Here is a 26,897-nt window from a genome sequence, read left to right on the forward strand (position 1 = left end):
TGCAGCTAATAAAACCAGATTTTTTGGTATTACATTTTAAAAGTTTTTATTCTGAAGAATAAATAGGCTAGTCACGACTATATATCCTTTTGAGTCAAAGATAATTGATTTTTAATTGATTAAAAACTCACCAATTATAATGAAAATAGAGTAAAAAGTTCAGAAGTCAGTCTGTAGTGTTCTTAGGCTATTCTATGGGAGGGAGATCACATTCATTGAATCAGTGAGAGTTTTGTTTGACAAACGATGATGGAATCAGATCGTTAATTGTTTTTTTCCCTTTTATTTTCTTTACTGAAAGCATAAATCCTCAACCAAAAATCTTGTTGATGTTATACACACAGAAATCTCCCTTTTAAGTGAAAAGAACACCCAGCAGTTTTCATATACACAATTCTCTTTCCTCAAAGACTACTGAGCGACACAGTCTAGTCTGCTCCAGCTTGCCTCATTTATATGGATCCATGCATGAGGGTCCTTTGCAAATAAACACAGCACAAAGCTAGACACTAAAGGAATGAGGATATTCTTAGTGTCTTACACACTGGTTTAGATGGGCTAATCAGCTGCATGCAACACTGAAAATTAGCTCAAGTTTATCAGAAGACTCTGCATATATCAAGAGTTTGGTTAGCAGAAAACAGGAATGCAAAACAAATTCCTGTGCATAAAAAAAATCTTTGCTTTGAGAAATGTAGCAATTATCTTAGAATAAAAAGGCATATCTTGCTTAAATTTATTACCACAAATTTCTCAAATGTAAATTTTACACAAAGTGTTATACATCCAATAACAACTTGAACTAGGCTGTCAGGACTGGAATTCACTGTATTTCAGATAAGTCTGTATTAGTTAGATGTTCCCTAGTGATAAAAACTAGTACTATTCTACACACTTTGAATATTATGATTCATAGGATTATATAAATCTTTTAAGACAAAGTTTCACTAACTCAATTGTAGAGGAGGGGGAAGGAAAATGTCAGTATGAAATTTTAGGTGTATTGTTCAAATATGATAATAACTTGAATTAAGTGTTAACAAAAGACTCCCAGTAGAAACCTTGATAAGCCATTAATAGAACTTCTTGGCATATACTGTAAAAAGTTAGAAAGTATTTTCAAGTTGGTTAAATATATCCTCTCCCACAATGCCATTTACACTACTATTAAAAAAAAAAACTCCCTTGGAGTTCCGGTCGTGGCTCGGCAGAAACAAATCTGACTAGTATCCACGAGGATGCAGGTTCGATCCCTGGTCTCACTCAGTGGGTTTATGATCCAGGGTTGCTGTGAGCTGTGGTGTAGGCCGCAGATGTGGCTCAGATCTGGTATTGCTGTGTCTGTGGCTGTGGCCAGAGGCTACAGATCTGATTTGACCCCTAGCCTGGGAACCTCCATGTGCTGTGTGTGCAGGCCTTAAAAAAAAAAAAAGAAAGAAATCAAAAACAAAAACAAAACTTCCTCATAATGTAAAAGTAAGCTTTACTCTGCACAGTTATCATCATCATGAATTCCAAATCAATGGAATCCCAAATTATTGAGATGAATCTGTGCTGTGCTCCTTTTGGCTTCTCCTTTACAGGGAGACTCATCTTACTGTAGTTTTTTTTTTTTTTAATACACTAGGATAACTTTCCATTTAGAACTCTTACATCTTGCCAAAGTAAGAGGTGAGGAGGAAATACTTAAATATCATGTTTTGCAATGTCTTTATTATATTTCAACAATTACTAGATCAACTACATTCTCAGTTTATCCAGGTTGAATGATTTATGAAAATATGATTTCAGAAATGAGAAAAATGTCAATTACTTAGTTTTGTAAAAGCTTACTGACTTTTGAAACACAATGAAGTTCCTATTCTTCCTGTATGGAAGAGAAAATATACCTGCCAACCGTGGACTCTGTTGACAGGAAGGCAAGTGACTCTGTCTGCTGAAGCATCTTACAGGATATGCCTGTAGGCTATTCTTTATTGTTCTGATCAATAATATCTCTTTTTTTTTTTTTTTTTTGCTGCACCCAGGGCAGGTGGAAGTTCCCAAGCCAGGTACTGAATCCATGCCACAGCAGCCACCTGAGCTGCTGCAGTGACAATGACAGATCCTTAATCTGCTGTGCCACAAGGGAACTCTCAACAATATCCTTTAAAAAAAATATGTAATTTACTGAAATAGGCTCCAACTGCTTTAAATGTTTCTCAGTGAAAGCTTACCACCAGCTTCAAGAAACAGAAAAAGGTTACAGCTAGCATTAGGATTTTTCATTGTAAATAGGAAAAAAATGAAGCACAGAGAAGTAAACACTTAAACAAGGTCCTAAAATAAGACAGTGACAAATATGGGCCTTGATTCCTTGTTCTTAGTTGAAAGCCTACTTTGGGCTACTAGGGATTCAGATTATAGGTTAATGTATTATTTGTCTTAATAGCTTCATTAAACTGTTTCTTAAGGTTATTACTTAAGTCAAATTGAGTAAGTATCTGCTGGTGTATTTCATCTGTTAGTTTAGTAATACATTATAAGACAGTAAACTGATGACACTGCACATTATTAGGAAAAATAGTCAAAATTTATTATTTGCTATAACACAATTTTTTGTAAACTTGAAAAATACATTTATAGCTATATTATAGAAAGAAATCCTACTTTTTCCAATTATTTTTATAGTTTCTTTGTATCTATGTAATATGTATGTACTATAATGAAATACACAGTTTTACAGTAAGTATGTGAATTTTCTGAATTAGTTTACTTCTTTTTTTTTTTTTTTTCCTTTTTAGGGCTGCACCCATGGCATATGGAGGTTCCCAGTTACAGCTGCCGGCCTACACCACCACCACAGCAATGCAGTATCTGATCAGCTTCTGCGAACTTCACCACAGCTCATGGCAACATCAGATCCTTAACCCACTGAGTGAAGCTAGGGATTGAACCTGAAACCTCATGGTTCCTAGTCAGATTTGTTTCCGCTGCACCACAACGGAAACTCCTAAATTAGTTTACTTCTATTTTTCACTCTTAATTTACATTTAATATACATTTTTAAAGGCAAGTTAACCTAATGAATACTATGTGCCAGGAACTATGAGAAGTAAATTATGCACGTATTTAATTTTTATTACAATTCCATGGAGTAGACGTTATCATCTTTGGTAAATCAAAGAATTTAGATGATAATTTGATCAGAGCCACACACACTGCTAGTAGTTTTGGAGCTGGGATATGATGCAAGATTTAATGACCCTAATCTCTGTAATGTGTAACGCTGCTTCCAAAAATACTGTGACTTTTAAGGCTTATTTTTGATTTTTGTGTGGGCTTGAATTACTGACTAGAAAATATTTTTTTGCAAAGTGACAGTGTGAAAACAGAACAAATTCCTCATCATCAACTGAACTGTACCAAAACAAAAATCTCACTAAAGAGTCCGCTTTTGAGAGCAATTTTTTATCTGTCAATGTGAGAGGAGAATTCTTACTGGCTGGACAATTTTCTCTCTAGAAAAAGCATTCCATTCCCACTATTTGGGCAATGACATTGCCTGATCAAACATACTTGGTGTTTTAATTTTTTTTTCCCAAGGAGAAAGAACCAGGGAAATCAAAGAGAGATGGATAACAATCATTTTTCTAGGAGAGCAGACAGAAAAACAACTAAAAATGCTGCCCTTCGGGTTGGCCATCAGTAGCAAAGATCTTGCCCTCTTTCAAACATGGCAGTAGGGTGAGAAGATTAAATATAGTTTTTTTCTTTTACTGTTACAGCTGTTCTTCCTTTGCTGTCTTTAAAATATTGATTTTTTTTTTTTTTTTTTTTTTTTTTTTTGGCTACTCCCATGGCATGCAGAGGTTCTTGGGCCAGAGACTAAACATGAGCCACAGCAGTGACAATGCTTAGTCCTTAACCACTAGGCCACCAGGGAACACTTATCACACTCTCCTCAAGAGCTGTTATTCATCTCGTTGACTTCACTTAGGTGCCAGTGACTTCCAAATCTAGATCCCTATCCCAAAACTCTCCTCTGAGTTTCAGACTCACATATCCAACTGCCTTTAAAACATCTCCTCTTGCTTAGTCTACAGGCATATGATACTGAGCATACCTAAAGCAGAGATTATTTTACTTCCCATGCATATTTCAGCATTTCATATTTTGATTAATGTTGCTATTCATTAACTCACTCAACTTTTAAGCTGAAAAAATATAGAAAACCTGTTGGTCCACTGAATTTTTTTCTCACTGAAGCTTGAACCTGTGAAGACTTCTGTGATGAAACCAACGTAGACAGTGGGAAATAGTAAAAGAGTCTTTAACCCATCTAGTGAATCATTTTCATTTTAGGAAGATCACATTGGCAAGAATGTACGCCTGGGATGGAGGTAGGTTAGCTCATAGGTAAGAAGTCTATATGGCTTCTTATTAAAATAAGTGAGCACAACAATGTAAATGTACTTAAAGTCACCAAACTGTACACTAAAAAAGATTAAAATGATATACTTTGTTATAAAAATTTACCACAATAAATAAATAATCCTAATAAGACTTCAAAGCTTGAATTACAGCTGTAGCAGTGCAGGTGGAAATAATGGTACAAACATGAAAGATACCTTGGATATGGATCAAAACAACTTAGAGACTTCTGAGGGTAAGAAGGGGCAAGATGGAGTAAGCAAGAAGGATAATTCCCAGGGGCCTGGTTCTGGTGACTAGATAGTGGTACATTACTAACCAAGACAGTAGAGAGAAAGAACAGCAGTGTATGTATGTGTGAGGAAGAGTTTAGCTTGGTACATATAAATTTGAGGTGCTGGTGGCACATGTAAGTGGGAAAGTTAAGTAGACACTTAGATACAAGAGTGTGTTAAAGAGAAAATCCTGGGTCTGTTATATAGATTTAAGTCCAATCAATAAGCATTTATTCAATAATTCCTATGTACTAGGTATTGTTTAAGGCATTGATTATTCAAAGAACAGGACATGATTCTTGATCAAGAGGCAGTAGGGCAGGGAAGTAGATCTTTATATGGATTAATTCCAATAAGTGATTGGTAAATGCTGTAATAAAAGGATAAGCACAGGTATGACACAGAAGCTAGCTTGGAAAAACACATGCCTGTAGAGGCTTCCTGATGACACCTGAGTTAAGTACTGAAAGATAAGAAGGAAACAGTTACCTCAAGAAGCAAAGAAACTGGGGGGGGGGGGAAATGGGCATTTCAGAAAAAGGAAATAACATGTACAGGCATAGAAGTATGAAGAGCATGATGTGTGTCAGGTCCTACGAACAGTATACTTTCTCAGGATCATAAAGTAGGAGGTGGAGAATGGCAAGAAATGAGGCTGGAAAGGTTGGTTATGACTAGGTTTGCTCTAAGTAGTAACTGAAGCCATGGAAGTAGATAGAAATGCCTAGAGAGAAAGAGAGAGAAAAAAAAAAAAAAAGAAAAAAAGAAAAGAAAAGGAGGAGGGAGGTCTAAGAGGATAATCAAAATGAAAACAAATATTTATTTATCTTCCTTTTTAGGACCACACCCATGGCGTATGGAAGTTCCTAGGCTAGGGGTCCAAAGGGACCTACAGCTGCCGGCCTACACCACAGCCACAACCAACATAGATCTGAGTTGTATCTGCGACCTACACTGCAGCTCATAGCAACACCGGATCCTTAACCCACTGAGTGAGGCCAGGGATCAAACCCGCACTCTCATATTTCCTAGTCAAGTATTCATTTCCACTGCACCACGATGTACCCCTACCCTGGGAACCTCCATATGTTGCGGGTGTGGCCCTAAGGTCACACACACACACACACACACATGAAAATCGTAAGTAGGTGCTGTCACAGAATACAGAGAAAAGAATTTCAAGAAGGGAATGATCAACAGGGTTAGTTAAACAAGATCAAAGAGAAAAATGCCCATGTGATTTGGCAATTAGGAAATGATACCCTTTTCCGTGCAATTTTCATGGCATGATGGAAGTAGGATGAAGCCTGAACGAGATGTGAAAAAGTGAAGATTAAGTGTAGGCTGTTTTATATGAGGGTACCTAGAAAGTAAAGAGAATTATAGCATTACAGGGGAATGTGTGGCTCAGGAGGTTTTGAAAGAAATGGCATGTGAATATGTTTATGGACCATGGAGGAGAAGACTATGGGAAGAAGCTAAGGTAGAAGGGAGGAAGATGATACCTTTTTCAGTGGGGTCTAAGAGGATGGAATCATAAGCATGACTTGCAGTATTATTAAAAAGACTGAACAACTCTTCCTTGGAGATTAAAGGGAAAGAGGTGGGAAGAATATAGCTGTGAATAACTCTGTAGATGTGGAGGAAGGGAACTGACAGAACTCATCCTTGCTAGATTCAATTTACCCCATGGAGTAGGAGGCAGAGTTCTCTGCTGATAGCATAGGGTAAAGAAACAGGCTAGAAGAGACTCGCAAAAGTTTAATGGGACAAGAAAGGGAGGTGATCTGAGACATGTAAAAGCAATGTTAGTGGGATTGATGGCCCAGCTAAGCTAAAGACTGCAATTTGTAGGACACTGACCATTACAGCAATACGACATTTTTTTCCTCCTCAGTTCTATACTTTGGGGGGTAGGTATGAGGAGGGCATATTATAAAAGTAATTGAGAGTTTATGACTTAAAGGGCAAGACAGGGGAGACTGTGCCCTGGGGAGAAAGTGACTGAAGCTAGAATCCACAGTGGGTGGAGAAGAAAGCAAGTCTATCAAGAGCTAGCTTATAAACTTCTTCAAGGAAAATGGAAGGAGTAGGGGACTGGATGTCTTGATTTGTGCAGAGGTTAAAAAGTAAGAGTAGCTGGAAGAAGGCTGTGGTAATTATCAAACAGGCAACTTTGATTTTAGGATTTCACACCTATAAGAGTTCTGAGTGATGGCAACATCTATTTTAGCTGAAGTGTAGAAGTGGCAAAAGTTGTTAGCATTTAGTGGGAATTCCCCCAAAAAAAAACAAAACCCACTTTTCTTAATAATAATGTTATGTGATTGAAAAAAAGGCTACCAAGTGTACCTGCCTTTCATTACAAAACAAAGCTTTAATCCAAATCTGTGAATCTCTGATAGAACAATTTCAGCTGTCAATTGATAGGCGTTAAAAAGATATATTTTGGGAAACGGAATGTGACTATCATTTCTGTATACAAATAAGACTGTCCCTATTTGTTATCAACTGGTATTTTGGCTGGATCTAAATTTATTTAAAAAAAAAAAAGAAAAACAAAAATTTTGGTACATGTAACCAATATTTAGTTTTTCATTTTCTTTTTTTTTAGGGCCGCACCTTCAGCAGATAGAAGTTCCCCAGCCAGGGGTCAAAGCACAACTCCAACTGCAGGCCTATCCACAGCCACAACAACATCAGATCCTTAACCCACTGAACGAGGCCAGGAATCAAACATGCATCCTTATGGATACCAGCTGGGTTCTTAACCTGCTGAGCCACAACATGACTCCCAATATTTAGTTTTAAAGCATCATTATTAAGCATTTACTAGTTTGTTGACTGATTTTTAATACAGCTTTCAATTTAATCAAATCTAATTCAATCATTTTCCTAAAATTTTGCTATATAAAAATATATTTGGAGTTACTAGAGTAAAGGCTACAAAGAAATAATATGGATAGATTAACTTGGCTCTTCAGATTACATCAAGTATCATTTATTCATTCAGAAATATTTCCTAAGTATTTATTTTGTGAATGGCACCTTTTAAACTGTTGTGGTCCAAAAAGTATTTATTTATTTATTTATTTAGGGCTGCACTTGCAGCATATAGGGGTCCAATGGGACCTGGAGCTGCTGGCCTAAGCCACAGTCACAGCAACGCCGGATCCAAGTCGAATCTGTGACATACACCACAGCTCATGGCAACACCATGATCCTTAACCCACTGAAGGAGGCCAGGGATCCAATCTGCATCCCTCATGCATACTAGTCGGTTTGTTACCACTGAGCCATGATGGGAACTCCCTCCAAAAAGCCTTTAATGTGTCTACTATAGATATGTGTTATAGTAAGACTTTTTCTTTTGTATCTTTGTTTTTTAAAACCATTACTTAATTTTATTAATTAATTTTTGGACTGCAATGTGTAGCAGATTGATATGGGATCTCAGTTCCCAGCCCAGGGATTGAACCTGGGCTGTAGCTATTAAAGTGCTATATCCTAATTGCTAGACCACCAGGGTATTCCTTATGGTCTTTTTACATACAAAACCCTCTGCAAAGATGGACCATAAGAGGAATTCTCAGCTATAGCAAGTTACAATTTAGTGAGATCAGGTTATAACCTTTTGCAAATAGTTCTAAGGTTTTAAATATTGTGGGCAGAGGGTGTATTCACAGGAAGATAATGAGAAAGTGGGAATAAGCTGTCCTCAAGACATCACAATTTTGGGTCATTTAATTTACCATACTTTGTTTAGCTTCACTTTTATTTATTTATTTATTTTTTGCTCTTTAGGGCTGCAAAACAGAGGTTACTGGGCCAGGGGTCAAATCAGAGATATAGCTGCCGGCCTACGCCACAGCCACGGCAACACAGGATCCAAGCCGCGTCTGCGACCTACATCACAGCTCAGGGCAATGCCAGATCCTTAACCCACTGGCCAGGGATCGAACCCACAACCTCATGGTTCCTAGTCGTATTTGTTTCCTCTGCGCCACATTGGAACTCCCTAGCTTCACTTTTAGATTTGTATTAACACTAAGGAATTGCTCCCCACCTTGAAATTAAGCAAAAGACTTGGATTTTATCTTTGAGATTAAATAGAACATGCAAAAATTTAGTACATGTATATCCAACTGTGCTTAGGTTAGATATATGATATTTCTTATTCAATGTCACTAATACCTAAGGCAGATAAGGCAAGGAAAAGTTACTTATATTTTAAACATGGACTAACACTTCTCTTTTCTATATGACTTTGAAAAATCATTCTCACCAGTCAATCATAATATCAATTAGTATCAATTCAGATGATTAAAAAACATAAAAGTCAGTCATAGAACAACCCAAATATGTAAAACTTGGCATTCTTTACTTCTATTTCATCCCACTTAAAAATCAGAACATGGAAAGGATTAAAGCTGTATTTCCTTCTTTATAAGGATCTCTAAGGTAATTCTATTTCAAGTTTTGGATTTCACATTAATAACCTTGGTACAATTTCACCCAGGGGTTAAGACTGTTAGTAAATCACAGCCCACTGGATTCCAATGGTGTACGGCAGTATTAGTGCAGTAGATGATACTATTAGGAGAGTACCTGCAGAATATAATGGAGTTATTTTGCTTTAACCCTTAACTTAATATCATAAAATGATTGAGATAATAGGATGAATTAAGATCAAATGATAATTTTATTGGGCTCTTACACTTTTTCTATCAGAGGATATTTAAGCCATATGTAAAATTCCTAAGAAAACTCCATACCAGTAACAAGCTCATGAAGCTCCATGAGGCCAGGGACAGTGTGTGTTTTGTTCATAACTGTATTCTTGTAACTAGCAGAATAGGCTCTCAAAAGCCAAAAGGATGTTGTTTATTTGTTTATGAATAAATATTAAACCCACATGTTAAGGGTCTTTGCAAAATCACATTAAGTGATAAAGCAGTTATTCGAAAAGAACAGATTTCTCCCATTTTATTTATTTATTTAGTCTTTTTAGGGATACACCCACGGCATATGGAAGTCCCCAGACTAGGGGTCTAATCGGAGCTGTAGGTGCTGGCCTACACCACAACTCATGGCAACACCAGATCCTTAACCCACTAAGCAAGGCCAGGGATTGAACCCGTGTCCTCATGGATACTAGTCCTGTTCATTACCGCTGAGCCACAACCAGAACTCCCTATTTCTCCCACATTAAATGCAGGGAGTTTGGGGGCTTAGGGAAAAGATGTTAAATGAAATTTCCAACCTTAGTGCAAACTAAGCTAAGGTTACCCTTTCTTTTATCAGGAGGAAATTCTAAAAAACAGCACCAGCTTCAGCTCCTCTTTTTGATTTCCTAACTTATTCAGAGGAAAAAAAGTGAAGCATAAAAGGATGAAATTGCTATGGACACATCTTCTATGGGGAAAGCATCAGAGTCAAAAAAAAAAGAAAAAAAAAGCAGGTGCATGACAATGCTGGAAAAACAAATGAAAATAAGGTCAGTCATTTTAACTATTCCATTAAAAACTCTTGATTTCTACGAATTCAAACAGATGTTAGTGGCATTCTTTAAAAGAATGCAGATTTGGGAAAATTCCTTTTTCTTTTTTTTTTTTTTTTTGTCTTTTGTCTTTTTTTTGTTGTTGTTGTTGTTGTTGTTGTTGCTATTTCTTGGGCCACTCCCTCGGCATATGGAGGTTCCCAGGCTAGGGGTTGAATCGGAGCTGTAGCCACCGGCCCACGCCAGAGCCACAGGCCCACGCCAGAGCCACAGCAACGCAGGATCCGAGCCGTGTCTGCAACCTACACCACAGCTCACGGCAATGCCGGATCGTTAACCCACTGAGCAAGGGCAGGGACCGAACCCGCAACCTCATGGTTCCTAGTCGGATTCGTTAACCACTGCGCCACGACGGGAACTCCAAAATTCCTTTTTCTTATTCTAGTTTTGCGTTTTGCCCTTGCTCTGTAGCTTTCAGGATAGTACTATGAACTATAATTTACATAAATTATATCTCAAGGCACATTAGGAGGCCTTTATGTTTTTAGACTGAAAAGCACTACTGATTATATATGACTCCTTATTTCAAATATCACAGTATCACTATTTTTAGAGTGTCTTTTACTAAAAATTAAGTGATAAGTCATTTTTTCCTTAAATATTGTTTTGAAACTTGTTCAATTCCATTCTCCTAAAAATTTCTTCTTTTCCTATGAGGAACTGATCCTTAGTTTCAAGATAAGGATACTGTTAACAAAAGTTTGAAATTTAATCTCATTCATATCATTAGCCATATGGGCAGAAACTGCTCCTTTCTGGTTATTTAAAATTATATGTTACCAGACTTAGATATTTTATATATAGTCAAATTTTTAATATGAATGAGAGAAATTAGTCTAAAATATTAAAATTTTGTTAATATAATCATGAAAAGACAGCTTACTCTGAAAAGTTTATGATGCATATTGATCATTAAACATATATTATTTAATTAGAATTGCCATCAGAACAACATATTAAAGAAAAATGTTATAAAAATTTATACCACATATGTAAAAGAATGAAAGAGGTTTATATTTGCATCTATCTCAAAAAAGAGTATGTATTCCAAACATACACACATTTTTTTTTGCATAATTTATAGATAAGGGATTCTGGCTGCATACAAAGAGAACACTTCTGAGTTTCATTTCTTTCTCATTTCTGATTTTTATATGCTACTTGTAAATGTAATTTTCATTCTTTAATATCTATTCACTTCAGACAGAGTTAATACTTTTCAAGCACCAGTGACTTGAAATTAAATCACATGCATTTTTTTAAAATATGTTAAAGTGGTAGTATTAAGGATGAATAGGCATTATTCTCAATATCTAGATTATTCATTGGTAGTAAGTTAGTGACACAGGGACACATCCATTCTTTTGAGCTGACAGGACACTAGTAAATTGCATCAGGGACAGAGTTACAAAGATCTTAAATGTGAATTGTGCTTATATTCAAATTTACTTACAGTAAGTCAACTCACTGGGATGGATTTTTCCACATGATTTCCTTTAGCTTTACAGTATCTGTGGTGTTAACAATAAAGGCCAATAAAAACTATTCTTGTATTTTAATTAGTAGAGCAATTCTCATCCAGATGTGAAAAGCTGAGCCTCAAATCTGCATTCTGATAAAATCAATAAAATCCAAAAGATTTTTCAAATATTCTCTAAAGCTTCATCTATGAAAATTATAATTTGCCATTTTCCATTAGATTATGTTTGGGTAATATGGTAGTGTTTACACCTTCTGGTATGTGTTTTGTTACCTAAATTTTGTAGAAATACTTATTTGAATAAATAGATCCAAGTGGTATTAATGAGCAACTGCTGTAAATCTTTGCTAGTAGCCTGTCAACACTATGAGCCTTTTTAAACAAAATAATTATAAAAATTCCTTCTAGGAGTTCTCACTGCAGCACAGTGGATTAAAGATCTGGCATTGTTGCAGGTGCATCATAGGTTGGATTGGATCCCTGGCCTGGGATTGAATTCCATATGCCATGAATGTGGCAGAAAAAGAAAAAAAAAATTCCTTCTACATGCTACTTTCTATGCATATATCTGGACTTTTAAATATCTACCCACAATCCTGGTTCCGAAAATTCTTCCCAATGATATCACCTCAGGAACTGATGTGCTGTTTGCCTTGGAGAGGAGTTACATATTGCCTTTTGAAGAATGACACCTCAAACCACAGCCTTGACATTTGGCCTGTCTTTGAATGGCTTGAGATATAGCTCTTAAGAATAATCTTTATCATCTAGAATAACTTTGGACATTCTGACTTTTAGTGCTAAACTCCGCAGAAAGAGTTTAATTATGTGGGAAATAAGGTTATAGAATCAAAATTGCTACCATTCTAAAGACATTCTCATGGGTATTTCTATTATTCTCTTCTTCCCAGAGAAGAATCCTTAGAAGCCCTTCCCTTCTTTTGCTCTTCAGTTTCCGGAAGCCAATTTTGATGAGTTTTATATCTGTCATCTGACAGTACTGTTCTCAAACTCAATTACTTCTTCTCATGAGTTTCTAAGTTAGGGTTACACAAAAAGAAAATGAAATTAGTTCTCAGCACTGAATTAAAGACATTCTATTAATGGCACTGTGTTGTTCCTATCTTTTAGGCAAAAAATCTTAAAATACCGATTACTTCTCCTTTCACATCTCTTCAGTCACGAAATTATATTATTTTTCTCTATAATGTTTCTGCTATGAATCCCTTTCTCCCATTCTCACTGCTGCCAGCCTACACCAGCATACCACTTCTCCACATTATTATACCATATTATTATGACTGCGTCTTAGCTGGTGCTCTTCTCTCCAACACCAACCTGCTTCGATTAATCTTCCACAATACTAAGTGGGATTGGTGTTCCTAAAACGCTATTTCCAGCAAGTAACCTTTGCCTCTTTCAAAGCTTTAGAATGGCTTCTGATTCCCTATCACATGAAAGCTAAATGCCTCTGCATACTTTCGAAGGCTTTCAGTAATACAGCCTCGCCTCGCCTATCTGATGTCATCCCACAGGAACCTCTGTGCCCTGCCAGGCTGACCTTTGTGCTGTCTCCTCTCGTATACTATACTCACGCTAGCACCACTGCTTCATTTATGCTCTTTCCCTTCTCTCTTACCCTTTATTCTTTCCTCTTTGTTTATTCATATCCCACCCATTCTATAGGGCCAAGTTCAAACTCCCTGAGGCCTTCCTTTTCTCTGTATTGCCTGCACTGAACAAGGAACAGGATATTCAGTACTATTTTCTGAAATAATAAAAAAGGGCAAAATACATATAAATAAGTTACTAGCAATATACACAGATACAAGATGGCAGATACTCTAAACAATTCCACTTCCAAGAATTTGTGCCTTCTCTATACATTTAGTTACAAGTATGTTCATTGTACCTGTGTTTGGAAACAGCTAAATATCAATGCTTTAAAATTCTTGTAGGCAAGAGCTGTATAGCAAATTTTTCATTTATTCCTTATTTATTTATTTCACCCAATTTAATAGAGTACCAAATACATAGCATCTTTTTTTATGATTTCTCTTTATATCTTGTAATAACAGTAACAGATGAAAATAAAATTCAAATCTATTGCTCCTCTCTACACTGGTCCATATTTCTTACTAAAATCCTTTATCTTTCCAAAAAGAGATAAAATATTTTAAATTCCATATAGTAGTAAGAGTAACAAGAAACACCAGAAACTTTTTGCAATAATGCCTACAATGAAATGGCAAGGAGAAAATAGATTGCCAGTGCTAAAGGCACAAGTTGAAAGAGTTAATTTTATTCATAATTTTTACCTTTTTTGCCAAAAAAGTTTCCATAGGCAGTGTGTTTCTTTCTTTCTTTCTTTTTTTCTTTTTTTTTTTGGTCTCTTTGCCTTTTCTAGGGCCGCTCCCTCGGCATATGGAGGTTCCCAGGATAAGGGTCAAATCAGAGCTGTAGCTGCCAGCCTACACCAGAGCCACAGCAATGCCAGATCTGAGCCGCGTCTGTGAACTACACCATAGCTCACGGCAACCCGGGATCATTTAACCCACTGAGCGAGGCCAGGGATCAAACCCACAACCTCATGGTTTCTGGTCGGATTCGTTAACCACTGCTTCACAATGAGAACTCCGGCAGTATGTTTCTAATGCTATGTACATCCGCTCAAAGACCTAAGTCACTCATTTGAACCTGTCAAAAGTGCTGGCCCACTATTTTGACATGCTCACTGAGAAGAGAGGATGACAACTATTCTCAAAGCAAACTATTAACTCCTGTCTAAACTCCATCTGAACTACTGTAGGATGGCTCTTTGATGGGAAGCACACTCTGCCTTTTTTGGCTTCACATCATTTTGCTCTATTTTGTGCCAATGTCTTAGAGGGATATAAAAAGCCATATGAAAAAAGTACAGACATTTTATTTATTTAGTCTTTTTAGGACCACACCCAAGGCATATGGACGTTTCCAGGCTAGGGGTTGAATTGGAGCTGTAGCTGCCGGCCTATGCCACAGCCACAGTAGCTCCAGGTCTGAGCCGTGTCTGCGACCTACACCACTGCTCATGGTGCCAGAGTGTTAACCCACTGAGAGAGGCCAGGGATTGAACAAGGGTCCTTATGGATACGAGTCGGATTTGCCACTGCTGAGCCACTGAGGGGAACTCCAGTATAGACATTTTAAATAAAAAGTTTCTCAGTCCTTGTATCATAAGTACATCCAAATTAAAGTTTAGTTATCACTGTCCTTGTATATATAGCTTTTACAATTTAGGTCATTCTTATAATAGAAAGTACTTATAATAATGTGTTTTATAAGTAGAGGGCAAGAGAAAGTATTACCTGTCTACTATAAAAAAAGCCAGCACCATAATTCTCTCTTTTGCATATGCCTGAGGAGATTTAAAATCTGCTGTTCTGGAGTTCCTGTCGTGGTGCAGTGGTTAACGAATCCGACTAGGAACCATGAGGTTGCGGGTTCGGTCCCTGCCCTTGCTCAGTGGGTTAACGATCCGGCGTTGCCGTGAGCTGTGGTGTAGGTTGCAGACGCGGCTCGGATCCCGCGTTGCTGTGGCTCTGGCGTAGGCCAGTGGCTACAGCTCCGATTCAACCCCTAGCCTGGGAACCTCCATATGCCGCAGGAGCGGCCCAAGAAATAGCAACAACAACAACAACAAAAAAGACAAAAGACAAAAAAAAAAAAAAAAAATCTGCTGTTCTTCAGCAGCATCTCTACAAATAGCCTAGTACTTCTAATTAATAGAAACCGTTTCTAACAATTCTAAGTACTTTTTAACTTAACAATTCCACTTCCAGGAATTTGTGTCCCCTATAATAATTGCGGATATGTGCAAATATTTAGCCGCAAATATGTTCATTGCAGCAGTATCTTAAAACAAGTAACCAGTAACAATAATGACTTAGTCAAATAAATTATGGCACATCATACAATAGATTTAAAGCTATTTAAATTATTTAGTGAAAGATTATGTTTAATGATATAGAAAGCTATCATATTAATGAATCAGGTTATAAAACCCTTTGTACTATACAGGGATTTTTTAAAATGTCAAGTTGCTTAGTGATATTTTAAAAATTTTCTAAAATTAGCGTATATTGCTTTAGTAATTTGCATATAGACAGAGTGGTTGAAAAGCATTTAAGAATATTTGGCCTATCAAAACATTATTTAATATTTCTCTTGATAAAGATGAACACATGTACTTTACTACTAAAGTAAACAAGAAGGTATTTAAAAGAGAAAAATGCAACATCTTTTTCTCCCCATTCTTATTTATTTTCTCCTGAACTCGCCACATGTTTGGGAATCCAATAAGGCTAATAGAGAGCATGAGGCTTAAAAGTTACATGTGGCTTTAAAGTATTTTTATTCAGTATGCATATTTTGCAGTTTAAAAATTTTACTTCTTACTAGCTAGAAACTTCCCGGAAAAACAAATGAAGGGGACATAAAGTACACAAAGATGGAAGAATTATTTCACTGTTTTTTTAACATCATCAGTCAAGGCCATACAATTTTGCCAACTAAGTTTTTACAATATCTAAAAACACTACCTGAAATGGAAGAGATTTTCTTACATAGTCAAGGCTACCTCAGGTACTTTCCTTTAATCTCCCACACCCTAATGAGGCCAATCTAGCAACTAAGAGTTCAAACCTCTTATTGTGTTTCGATCCTGTTTGTTTTATCCTTGCAGGATATTTGCTTTGGAAGAGGAGATTTATAGCTGAAGAACTATGACTAAATAGCTTATTTGCTAAGATAAACCAACCTGTATTAGTATTAAGGTAAAAACAAACTGTTACCCACTGGACTACTAATTAATAAAAACAATCCTTTTCTTTAAAAGAAAAAAAGTATATGAAGATCAAGTTTATAAATAGTTCTAATGCTTTTTCTAGACAGATAATCATAGGTAACAATAAAAAAAAATCACACCTCAAAAAAGCAACAGCAAAAAAAAAAAAAAAAAAAAAAAAAAAAAAAAAAAAAAGCAAGAGCCACAGCAACACGGGATCCAAGCCACGTCTGCAACCTACACCACAGCTCATGGCAATGCCAGATCCTTAACCCACTGAGCAAGCCCAGGGATAGAACCCGCAATCTCATTGTTCCTAGGTGGATTCATTAACCACTGAGCCACAACGGGAACTCCTTTTTCTTTCTATTTTTTTAGGGCCATATCCACGGCACATGGAGGTTCCTAGGCTAGGGATCAAATCTGAGCTGCAGCTGCCGGCCTACACCACTGCCACAGCAATGCCAGATCCAAGCCATGTCTGCAACCTACACCACAGCTCACAGCAATACTAGATCCTTAACTCACTGGGCAAGGGCAGGGATTGAACCTACCTCCTCAAAGATACTAGTCAGATTCGTTTCTGCTAAGCCATGATGGTAACTCCTTGGATCACTTTTCTTTTCTCTCTTTTTTTTTTTGTCTTTCTGTCTTTTCAGAGCCACGCCCACAGCATATGGAGGTTCCCAGGCTAGGGGTCCAATCAGAGCTATAGCTGCTGGCCTATACCACAGCCACAGCAATGCCAGATCCGAGCCATATCTGTGACCTACACCACAGCTCACGGCGATGCCAGATCCTTAACCCACTGAGAGAGGCCAGGGATCGAACCTGCAACCTCATGGTTCCTAGTCAGATTCGTTAACCACTGAGCCACAATGGGAACTCCCACACTTCTTTATTTATTTATTTTATTTTATTTTTTGTCTTTTTGCTATTTCTTGGGCCGCTCCTGCGGCATATGGAGGTTCCCAGGCTAGGGGTCGAATTGGAGCTGTAGCCACCAGCCTACACCAGGGCCACAGCAACTCGGGATCTGAGCCGCGTCTGCAACCTACACCACAGCTCACGGCAACGCCGGATCGTTAACCCACTGAGCAAGGGCAGGGACCGAACCAGCAACCTCATGGTTCCTAGTCGGATTCGTTAACCACTGCACCACGACGGGAACTCCCACACTTCTTTATAACTGCTGATTACTTGTCAATATCTTTCTAGACTGTAAGCTCAGTGATGGCAAGTGCTACCGTATTTAATTTGATTTACCAGTGATTCCCAGTGTCTACCTCAATGCTTGGTGAGTAATACATACATGACTAAAATAATAACTGAAGAACAGAAGGAGTAAGTTCCAAATAATTTTTTAAGTACCGTCACATAGTTCAAGGTACTTAGAAATGGGCAGGCACCAGTCTCATTTAACTTTGTTTTTTAAAAAATTATGTAAATTTTCATCTGTGCTTTATCCACATTTTGGTATTTTTACACTTTCATTTCTTTAATTTTATTAGAGTATAATTGATTTACAACGCTGTATTAGTTTCAGGAGTACATCTTTTCGTTATTTAAAGCCCCCTTTCATCTTATTTTACCAAAATATTTTAATAGCTGTCCATTCACTGACATTTCTATTGTAGTAATATGTTTATTATTATTTCAACTTATTTCTTGGTAATCTTTCCTGTTAATAATTAGGATTCTTTGTCCTTTAAAGAGAGGCATCTGTGTTTAAATGCTCATATTTGCTAATTTAAATTTTTGCTGAATTTTCATTGCTACAGATTTAAAACTGCTACAATTCAGCATATATTCAAATAATATTGACTTGTTTTCTATATTCACAAATGAGCACTGCTCCCTCTACCACATTATTTTTATCTTTCTCATTTTTACTAGTGACACTGGCTTAATCTTGACTCAGATTCTCTGCATTCATTTTTATTTGAAAGAGGTAAAAAACTGAATTCCTCCTTTCTTGTTTCTTACACTAGCTAGTGGCACTTTGAATTTTACAATTCCAATTTATAAGTAGGAAGCTATCCAGAACGGAGAGCACCACAGACACATTCTGCTAATTGACCTGTTTATGATCTATTAGTTTCTGAATATGTACGATTCTTGATACTTAATTTTGGCTCAGGCATTGGTTTCTTTAGAAGTTTTTACCCTGCCATAATCTTTGGTTTCTTTAGATAGGATATTGTAGATTTTCAGAGGATTGTGACGGTTTCCTAAGGTCAGACTGCAGTTGTGCATTTTCCAGGACCTAATACTGTCCATGAAACAATAGGATTAACTTAATGTTTTATAGACCACTAACGCCTAGCTACCCAAGGTCCAATAAAAGTAACAACCTTTTGAAAACTTTGTGGGAGGCAGCTCTGACATGACTCCCAATGATGCCTGCCTCCTGGTATTCACAACACTGTGTGATCCCCTCCCCACTGGTGTGGACTAGACTGAACGACTTGCTTCTAATGAACAGAACATGGCAAAAGTGATAGAATGTCAGTTCTGTGAGTGGGCAACAAAGGCTGTGACTTCAATTCTGTTAGCCTACTCTTTCTCTCTCTCGTGCTCGTTCGGTCCATTGAAGCCACCTGACATGTTGTGAGATGGTACATGGAGAGACCCTTACAGCAAAAAACCAAAGAAGGTCTGAGGCCTTGAGTGTGAGGGGGACTGAGTAGCTTTAGACTAACAGCTTATGAGAACTGAATCCTGACAAACACCATGGGAGTCAGGCCCGGAGATGACTGCAGCCTTGTGAGACAACAGCCAGAGAACCCAGGTAGCTGTATTGAGACTCCTTACCCAAAGAAATTGTGAAATAATAATAGTTTTATGCTATTACATTTTGAGATAATTTGTTACAGAGCAGAATAACTAGGCTGATATAAGCCTCAAAGGCAAAATATTTTTTTTTGTCCTGAAACAAAATAGAACAAAATTATGGCTTCAAATTACATTCTAGCCTGGTTAATATATATTCATTATATCTTTTAACATGATACCAGTTCCTTATTAGGAGGAAACATATATAGCCAGGAAGAATTCTAGCACAAGATATTGACACATATGCATGAATGAAATAGTTTTAAAGCCTAAACTGATTCTTGGAAAGACGGTTTAGTGAAAACTTTTGGATAAAAATGTTCTATTCTATTGAAAGGAAAAAGATACTAACTAAATAGTGTTCTTAGGTTACATCTGGTATTATAGATGTAATCAATCATATCACAGGATATTATCTGGCTTCCTCATAAAGCCTAATGGTATGGTTATCACACAAGAGAACTGCAGGTTATCCTCTTTTCAATAGATTTTTTTTTTTTTTTGTCTTTTTAGGGCTGCATCAGCAGCATATGGAGGTTCCCAGGCCAGGGATCGAATTGGAGCTGCAACTGCCAGCCTATGCCACAGCCATAGCAATGCTAGATTCAAGCTGCGTCTGTGACCTACACCAAAGCTCACAGCAATGCTGGATCATTTAACCCACTGAGCAAGGCCAGGGATTGAACCTGTGTCCTCATGGATACTAGTCAGATTAGTTTCTGCTGAGCCACAATGGGAACTCCTTCAATAGACTTTTTAACTCTAAATATAAGTGATCACTTTAAATATAAGTGATATAAATCTCAAATATTTCCCTAAATGAACCTGTTAACAATTCTGAAGGCTTGTCTGTAAGAAGTCGAAGCCCCTTCCTTGAGAAACTAAGATACCAAGAAGGATGGCTATTTGGATGTCTTATGTACTTACTACTTACTACTCAAATTAAACTTGTTAAGAATGTCCTTCATTCCACCTATTCTTCCTCCAGTCTCCTCAATTGCAATAAAAGGCATTCCCATCTATCAGGCTGCTCAAGACAAAAAAATCTGTAAGTTCTTAACAGCCCACATCCTATCCAGGATATTTACTGCTTAGACGCCACGTGGATCTCAAGTTACACTCCTCAGTATCTCCAATGATGTTCTCCTGGTCCAAGTTATCAGTTTCTCAAGACTGCTATTCCTTCCTAGCAAGTCTCTTTACTTCTACTCTTGTCTCATCCCATTTAACCTTCACAGAGCATTCAGGATTGATCTTTTAAAAATGCAAACCGGAAAGTGTCCCCTGATTAAAATCTATCAACAACTTCCATAGCTTATAAGATAAAGCTAACAAATGGAAACTAACAGACAAAAATCTTGACAAGGGTTACAAGGTTCTTCAAGATCTGACTGCAAACTACTCCATCCTCTTTTTTTTTGTTCCATGTTGTCCTCTGGCCACAAAGATCTTCCTTTGGTTTCTCCAATGCGACAAATTCTTTGCTTTGGCTACCACATGGAAGGTTTTTTTTTTCCCCTGGCTAATTCCTATTTATACTTCTGCTCCCAGTTTAGTAAAAACCTCTTCCCTTTAACACATATAAATTAGATCTCCCTGTTATATTCTCTTACAGTTTTTGTTTTCACAATTTTTCCTCATCACCTTAAACATAAATTGTAGGTATATACTTGTCTGTATATTTAATATTTATTTCTCCTTGATTTCTTCACGAAATCAAGGTACAGTTTGTTCACCACTACCTGACACAGTGCCCAACACAGAGCACATGCTGAAAAAATATTTGTTGAATATAAAGACATGAATATAATTGTTTGAGATCCTGTGTGTTATAATTATAATTGGGAAAATATTAAATTACAGCCTTTCATCCATTAAGGAAATTTCTCTTTAATTTTTTAAATTTACAATGAAATACATTCATTTTTGAGATCTGAAAAATTCTAAATGGCAAATGGCATGGGTATTTACTTCCTCAATCAACTCAATTGTAATGGTTTGTACTTACTTTTTAACTTTACAGTAACGAATTAGGACAGATACACCTGCCAATTATAAATACAAACAGCCACTTTCTAATAGTCAAAGCGGGTATTTTTGTAAGTGATAAAAGCTATCAAGAAAAGAGCATCAAAGCTACGTTTTATCATGAAAGTCCAGTTTCATTACAGAATTAGGCAACAAGATAGGTTAGCTATTTAAGACTTGGTCTTATTTGAACAAGTAATGAAACATGACATTTAAGTAGGAATTATTTTATTTTATTTTATTCTTTTGTCTTTTGCCATTTCTTGGGCCGCTCCCGCGGCATATGGAGGTTCCCAGACTAGGGGTCCAATTGGAGCTGTAGCCACTGGCCTACACCAGGGCCACAGCAACATGGGATCCAAGCCGCGTCTGCAACCTACACCACAGCTCACGGCAACGCCGGATCCATAGCCCACTGAGCAAGGGCAGGGATCAAACCCGCAACCTCATGGTTCCTAGTAGGATTCGTTAACCACTGCACCATGACGGGAACTCCCCGGAATTATTTTAAAATGAGCAAGACAACATTGTTGTAAAGTGAATTCTTTCATGTACTCATTTTACTCCCTTCCAAACACATTTTCAATGTAGAGTTTATTATATTGTTACTTCAATGTATTTTTAAACATTTTAAATGAATTTTTTCTATCTACTATATAACATGATATGGAAAACATATGAAACCAATACAAGATTCAATTACTAAGATAAAAATTTTATTAGCAGGTCCCAGTTTCATTCCCTGAACAAAAAATATGATTCACTAATTTGCTCAAAGGTGGCACCAACATGTAGCTCTTCAGAATAATTTCTTAAAAATATATTCTTGGGATATAAACATTTTTATTATTTTATTATTTGCTGGATTTATTATTTTAAAAACTATGAACAATACAACTAATTTATGCCACACAATAAATGATGTATATTGTGAAAGTCAAATGTTCTCAGAGTCAATATAATCACAATATAACCTTTTTTGGACTCATGCATTCACTTACAGTTTGCTTATAACTGCTTCAGAGAGATAGGAGTTTGTACATTTCAACAAGGTTTTACTGATTTATCAGTTACAGAATATATACTAAGCTTTTTCAGGATATTGAAAAAGGTAGCTCTGGGGCTAGTACTATATAATAGCAAGCTGTAGAATACCTCAGAGCCAAATCAGAGTGTTGGCATAATAGATAAACAGTGTCAAGTGGACTAGCAAAGACTAATATTTAGTAAGTCCACTAACAAATCAGGTCTTAGAATTGTATACTGCTCATGATGAGAAAATATTTATTTAGCATTTTAAAGCATATAGCCAATTATTCTGTGATCAACTATTAAATTTTCTTTTAAAAATGTTTTTATTTATTTATTTTGCTTTTTTTGGGGGTGGGGGTGGGGCGCAGCTACGGCATATGGGAATTTCCAGGATAGGGGTTGAATTGGAGCTGTAGCTGCTGGCCTACACCACAGTCACAGCAATGCTGGATCCAAGCCACATGTGCAATCTATACCACAACTCATGGCAACACTGGATCCTTAATCCACTGAGCAAAGCCAGGGATCGAATCCATATCCTCGTGGATACTAGTCGGTTTCGATACCTCTAAGCCACAATGGGAACTCCTAGCAAAAGATTCTTTTCTATCAATAACTTCTATCCTGATTCACCTAATTCAGGTAATTTATTTGACTTTAAAATGTATTTGTGTGTGTGTAGGGAGGCTGGTTAATAATAATGAAAGTAGTTTAAAGTCTGCTTTTGAGGAAATAAATTTTTACAAACAATACAAAAGTGAGTTATACTGACAAAAGAGTAAAATGAGTGTGTAAAACTACATAACGAAATCCGATTTTCTAAAGCATCATATTTTCACTTTACAATTTAAAAATTCACAGATCATGTAGTCAAATGTAATAATTTGGTAATGAGTCCTGTTTTGAGTTCTTTTTTTGAAGCCAAAGCATAAAATTATCATTGAACATTATGCCCTTAATTTATTTAGCCTTTATAAAATGGACTAGTTTGAAGACTTCTGAGTGCAAATGAATGAGTAGAATGAAGGTCCAGCAAAGATCAGCATAGGATGTTCATGACTGAATCCTTCAGTTGATGTATCATTCAGCTAAACACAGCTGGTCAACACATTGCTTTTGAGCATCTCGCTATCTTTTTTTAAATTGTAAAATGTTTAATTTTTAATTTCAACCTCTAATGGACCACTGAAATATTTAGAAGCAGAAAGTACACTGAACTTGAAATACAAATGAGAAGCATCAAAATAAATCTGTAAATTCATCTCAAGAGTCTCTTCACCAGATCTCTATATTGTGTTTATTTGATCGGACTACTCACATCACTTATTTAGTAGCTGTAACTTAAAAAAAAGTTAGAGAAAATATTGGAATAATAATAATATTTAATTTAGTTTTACATATACTGGAGTAAAGACCCAAACACCCATAATGTGCTATTTGTGGAAATATTCTAGCAAACATTAAGTTTGCATTATTTTATTTTTATGTCATTGTTAAAGTTAAAAATTCCAAATATCATTGCATTAACAGTTATTTAATGTCATAATACATTACTACATTTTAATCTACTTCCTTATATGTATTTAGGCCCTAAACCAAACTAATGTATTATTATAAAGCAATAAATTGCTCTTTCTTATACAGCTGAAGTCAAACACTATGTGATGTTACATATGAATACTAAAGACTGTACTTAAAATAAAACAAAACAATCAATGCAAATTAACTTCTTTATCTTATACATGCAAGAAGGATGCTTAAAACTGTCTAGAGAAGATGTATTACTATTACAGGGAAGTAAGAGTCAAGAAAGGTTAGGAAATGATGCTGTAACATTGCTGAGATTTTTGATCATTTTAAATCCAGAAAAGTTTCAATTAATGATGGTGGAAGTGAGGCACTGAATTTTATACTGTCAAGTGAAATGCTGCAAGCTAGAATAACTGGTTAGTTTTATTAAGGTATCTTATTAAGGTGGCTTATTAAGCTACTCACTGTTGTTTTCTTAGGGCTTTAGGCTGATACTAAACTTTAAAATGTAGGATTCTTTCCTTCCTAACTTTCATAAAAGCCATATATAATTAGCACTGAATGAAATTTTCTAATGTCAACATTTCAAATTTTGATTAACAGGGAATACAAATCAACCTTATTCAAGTTTAATTCAAAAGACTGGCAACATCCTTTGGGAGACTAGTAGAGATAATATATCAATGCATCTTCAAACTTCACACTAAGCCAGGGGCCTACAAAGTAAAAGTAATATTCAACTTATTAAGCTAGAATCATCACAGTAATTTTCTCTACCTGATTTATCTTTGATTCACAAAAACCATATATTCTCAAATTGAAATCAATGCTTAGAGTCTAGAATATAATCACAATCCTACCATTGATAGATATGATTGACCCAACTACAAAGGTGACTGAAATAAAGAGAAAGCAACAGTTAACAAAAATGGTGCTGGTAATAACCATAAAGTAAGAAACAAATTCAGACAATGGTAGGCTTTCTGGACAGTATATTATTAAAGCCAATTTCCACAGGGTGGGAAGAACCACAGGTAGATGTTCAGCTCCAGAATATGACTATCATTTCTCAGTCTGAAACAACATTCAGAAGAAATCATACAAACTAGGGTAACTTAGCAGGTGCTTATTTCTGAATGAGGGTAAACTAGGAGTGGTCCGCCCTTCCTCCAGTCAGGGTCTTTTTCATCTATAGAGTATTCAGGGCTAAATCTAGGGTGAGGTGAATGGAACACTCAATTGAGGTGAAAATTTCAAAGAGTGTAAAAAACCTCATTATCAAGATAAAAAATATTTAATGCAGTATTTAAAAAAAAAAAAAATCAAAACTAACACAAAAAGTCCATGCTAGGAGTTCCCGTTGTGGCACAGTGGTTAACGAATCCGACTAGGAACCATGAGGTTGTGGGTTTGATCCCTGGCCTTGCTCAGTGGGTTAAGGATCCAGCGTTGCCGTGAGTTGTGGTGTAGGTCGCAGACGAGGCTCGGATCCCGCGTTGCTGTGGCTCTGGTGTAGGCTGGCAGCTACAGCTCCGATTCAACCCCTAGTCTGGGAACCTCCATATGCCGCGGGAGTGGCCTGAGAAATGGCAAAAAGGCAAAAAACAAAACAAAACAAAACAAAAAAACTCCATGATAAACAAAATATCAGAATTTAAATAAAAGACCAGTACCTAATCTAATATTGATAAAATCTCTATGTTAAAACTTCTTTACATTACAGTGAGTTTCTTTAAAAGATGAATCTTGATAAAAGGTTGAATGGTTTAGGTCTATCTTCTATTATTTACATAAGCACAGAATATTTGAGTAAGAATCATTTCTAAAGTAAATTTTAATAATAAATCCCTAAATATTGTTTGAAGGCACATGACATCTTAAATCCCCATGTCTAAGCCCTCCCTGATTTTTAAGGAGGCTTAGTTTAGCTAAGTAAGTATATGCTAAACTCTTTGGTATATGCTAAGTAAGTTTTCCCAAACTAGACTGACTCATTCCAGTGCCAAAGTAGCCTCTTTTAACTCATTCTATTGGCTGATGGATGGTCTTTGCTTGAATTAATTACATTGGGAGTTATAAGGTGGTGATTTTCTATCATTCCATTTGTTAACTGCCATTCCTCTTTACAAAAGAGATTTTTTTCCTTTCCATCCTCCATCTTTTTTTAGTATTTTTATAGACCCTAGATGTAATAATTAAATATTCTATAATAAAACACAGTTGCTTAGAAACACAAGAGACCCCGAAGAGCCAAAGCAATATTGAAAAAGAAAAAAGAGGAGTTCCCGTCGTGGCGCAGTGGTTGACGAATCTGACTAGGAACCATGAGGTTGCAGGCTCGGTCCCTGCCCTTGCTCAGTGGGTTAAGGATCTGGCGTTGCAGTGAGCTGTGGCGTTGCAGATGAAGCTCGGATCCTGCATTGCTGTAGCTGTGGTATAGGCCAGTGGCTACAGCTCTGATTAGACCCCTAGCCTGGGAACCTCCATATGCTGCGGGAAGCAGCCCTAGAAAAGGCAAAAAGACTAAAAAAAAAAAAAAGAAAACGGGGGAATCATGCTTCCTGCTTACAGACAATACTACAAAGCTACGGTTATCAAAAGAATATGGTACTGTCACAGAAACAGAAATATAGATCTGTGGAACAGGATAGAAAGCCCAGAAATAAACCCAACTTTTAATCTAATACATTGCTTTTTAGGGTCCTGCTTGTGGCATGTGGAAGTTTCCAGCCTAGGGCTTGAATTGGAGCCACAGCTGCTGGCCTACACCATAGCAATGTGGGATCCGAGTTATGTCTGGGACCTACACCATAGGTCACAGGCAATGCCAGATCCCCGACCCACTAAGCAAGGCCAGGGATAGGATTCACATCTTTATGGACACTAGTTGGATTTGTTTCCACTGCAACACAATGGGAA

The 26,897-nt window shown here is 36.7% G+C and overlaps 1 protein-coding gene across 30 annotated transcripts in view; it reads right to left on the reverse strand.

Annotated features, from left to right (window-relative positions):
• MIPOL1 (mirror-image polydactyly 1) overlaps positions 1–26,897 on the reverse strand; it is a 308,128-nt gene that overhangs the window by 32,620 nt on the left and 248,611 nt on the right. The window lies entirely within an intron of this gene.

This window comes from Sus scrofa, chromosome 7, assembly GCF_054392235.1.
Source record: "Sus scrofa isolate SSC_HxYL_T2T_F1_AM1 chromosome 7, Sscrofa_HxYL_maternal_Yorkshire_Landrace_v2.0, whole genome shotgun sequence".
In the NCBI taxonomy this organism is placed as follows: domain Eukaryota; kingdom Metazoa; phylum Chordata; class Mammalia; order Artiodactyla; family Suidae; genus Sus; species Sus scrofa.